The 2,936-nt window shown below is 47.3% G+C and overlaps 1 pseudogene; it reads left to right on the top strand.

Annotated features, from left to right (window-relative positions):
* Window positions 1-1,459: 1,459 nt before the first annotated feature.
* Window positions 1,460-2,699, top strand: LOC132498800 (transcription factor Dp-1-like; annotated as a pseudogene).
* The last annotated feature ends 237 nt before the right edge of the window (window positions 2,700-2,936 follow it).

The following is a 2,936-nucleotide window of genomic DNA, read 5'->3' as shown; positions in this document are numbered from 1 at the left end:
CCACATGCATGCCACAATTAAGAGTTTGCATGCCACAACTAAGAAGCCCGCGAGCCGCAACTGACCTGGCGCAACCAAATAAATAAATAAATAAATAAATGTTGTCTACTTTCCTATACTGCTCTTTCCCTAAAGCAAACTTTATTTTGTTTAGCAACTAAGCCATTTTTCCCCATGCTGCTAACTTATGAAAGTTTTTGCATTTAAATGTCTGAAAAACTGTACTGAGACCTTAGTATTAAACACATATTTTAAGATTAAGAGCCTTTAGAAGAGTTTTTTCCCCTCTCAAACATGTTTTCTAGTATCTGTCAACTGAAAAAAAAATGCACACCCTAAAAGTTGAGAATTATGTTTTATTTGGGGCATTACTGAGGACTTAAGACTTAGATAGCTCTGAGAGACCGTTCCAAAGAGGTAAGAGTGGAACCAGGATACATAGGAATTGTTGCAAAAAAAATCCCAGGTAGTCAAACATCAAAAGATAACTGCTAGGACTTAATTAAACTTCAAAGCTTTTGCACGGCAAAGGAAACCATAAACAAGACAAAAAGACAATCCTCAGAATGTGAGAAAATATTTGCAAATGAAACAACAGACAAAGGATTAATCTCCAAAATATATAAACAGTTCATGGAGCTCAATATCAAAAAACAAACAATGCAATTAAAAAATGTGCAGAAGACCTAAATAGACATTTCACCAAAGACATACAGATGGCCAAGAGGCACATGAAAAGATGCTCAACATCACTAATTATTAGAGAAATGCAAATCAAAACTACAATGAGGTATCACCTCACGCTGGTCAGAATGGCCATTATCAAAAAAATCTAGAAACAATAAATGCTGGAAAAGGTGTGGTGAAAAGGGAACCCTCCTGTACTGTTGGTGGGAATGTAAATTGATACAACCACTATGGAAAACAGTATGGAGGTTCCTTAAAAAACTAAAAATAGAACTACCATATGACCCAGCAATCCCACTACTGGGCACATACCCTGAGAAAACCATAATTCAAAAAGAGACATGTACCACAATGTTCATTGCAGCACTATTTACAATAGCCAGGACATGGAACCAACCTAAATGTCCATTGACAGATGAATGGATAAAGAAGATGTGGCACATATATACAAATGGAACATTACTCAGCCATAAAAAGAAACAAAATTGAGTTATTTGTAGTGAGGTGGATGGACCTAGAGTCTGTCATATAAAGTGAAGTAAGTCAGAGAAAAACAAATACCAAATGCTAATGTATATATATAGAATCTAAATAAATAAATAAAATAAATGGTACTGATGAACCTAGTTGGAGGGCAGGAATAAAGATGCAGACATAGAGGGTGAGCCCCACGCCCCGGCGCCTCGGCAGGGCAGGGACCCTGGCCGAGCGCCGCCGGGACCACCACCCTCTGCCCGCCCACCCGCGTGTGCGCGCCTGGTGTCCACGCGCCGACCGCCCGCCAGAAAAACCATTTTTCTTCTCTGGAGGGTGAACATTTATAGCATCGATTTCACGGATCTAGTAACATGGCAAAAGATGCCGGTCTAATTGAAGCCAACGGGGAACTCAAGGTCTTCATAGACCAGAACCTTAGTCCTGGAAAAGGTGTGGTGTTCTTAGTGGCTGTTCATCCCTCCACAGTAAACACGCTTGGGAAGCAGGTCTTGGCAAAGATGTTCGGACAGTCCAATGTCAACATCGCTCAGCAAGTGAACCAGCCTTCAGACCCCTCACCTTGGTCTGCCGGGAAGCGTAGCAGGAAAGGGGAGAAGAACGGCAAGGGGCTGAGGCATTTCTCCATGAAGGTCTGCGAGAAGGTGCAGCGGAAGGGGACCACATCCTACAACGAGGTGGCGGACGAGCTGGTGGCAGAGTTCAACGCCGCTGACAACCACATCTTACCGAACGAGTCGGCTTACGACCGGAAGAACATCAGACGGCGAGTCTATGACGCCCTGAACGTGCTGATGGCCATGAACGTCATCTCCAAGGAGAAGAAGGAGATCAAGTGGATCGGTCTGCCCACCAACTCCGCCCAGGAGTGTCAGAACCTGGAGGTGGAGAGACAGAGAAGGCTGGAAAGAATAAAGCAGAAACAGTCGCAGCTCCAAGAGCTTATCCTGCAGCAAATCGCCTTTAAGAACCTGGTGCAGAGGAACCGCCAGGCGGAACAGCAGGCCAGCCGGCCGCCCCACCGCCAACTCTATCATCCACCTGCCTTTCATCATCGTGAACACCAGCAAGAAGACGGTCATCGACTGCAGCATTTCCAACGACAAGCTGGAGTACCTGTTTAATTTTGACAACACGTTTGAAATCCACGATGACATCGAGGTGCTGAAGCGCATGGGGATGGCCTGAGGGCTTGAGTCCGTGAGCTGCTCCGCCGACGACCTGAAGGTGGCAAGAAGTTTGGTGCCGAAGGCGCTGAACCCTACGTGACAGAAATGGCTCAGGGATCACTCGGGGGTGTCTTTGTCACGTCGGCAGTTTCAACTGCCAATGGCACAAGGCTCTCTGCCAGTGACCTGGCCAACGGTGCGAACGGGGCGCTGGCCACGAGCTCCAGCGGGTCGCAGTACAGCGGGTCCCGGGTGGAGACCCCCGTGTCGTACGCTGGGGAGGACGACGAGGAGGACGAGGACTTCAATGAGAACGAGGACTTCAATGAGAACGAGGGGGAGGACTGAGCCCCACCGGCTCCGGGGACACGTCTGGGGAGGAGAACTTCTGTGAACGTGGGTCTTTCTGTTTCTTTTGTCCTCCTCCCAAGAAGAGCTCGCTGAGCCGCTGGGCTCGGCGTGCGCCACCGATAAGCAACGCGCCGTTCTCTGTGGGGTCCTGACGAGCTGCGCCATGTTTGAGGCCCACGCACGGCCTCTATTTACTCTTTTGGATTTTGTGTTTTCGTTTGCTGTTTTTTAAGA

Source organism: Mesoplodon densirostris, chromosome 11, assembly GCF_025265405.1.
Source record: "Mesoplodon densirostris isolate mMesDen1 chromosome 11, mMesDen1 primary haplotype, whole genome shotgun sequence".
Lineage (NCBI taxonomy): Eukaryota > Metazoa > Chordata > Mammalia > Artiodactyla > Ziphiidae > Mesoplodon > Mesoplodon densirostris.
Note: the sequence above shows the minus strand (reverse complement) of the source record. Positions and strands in the feature narration are given on the sequence as shown.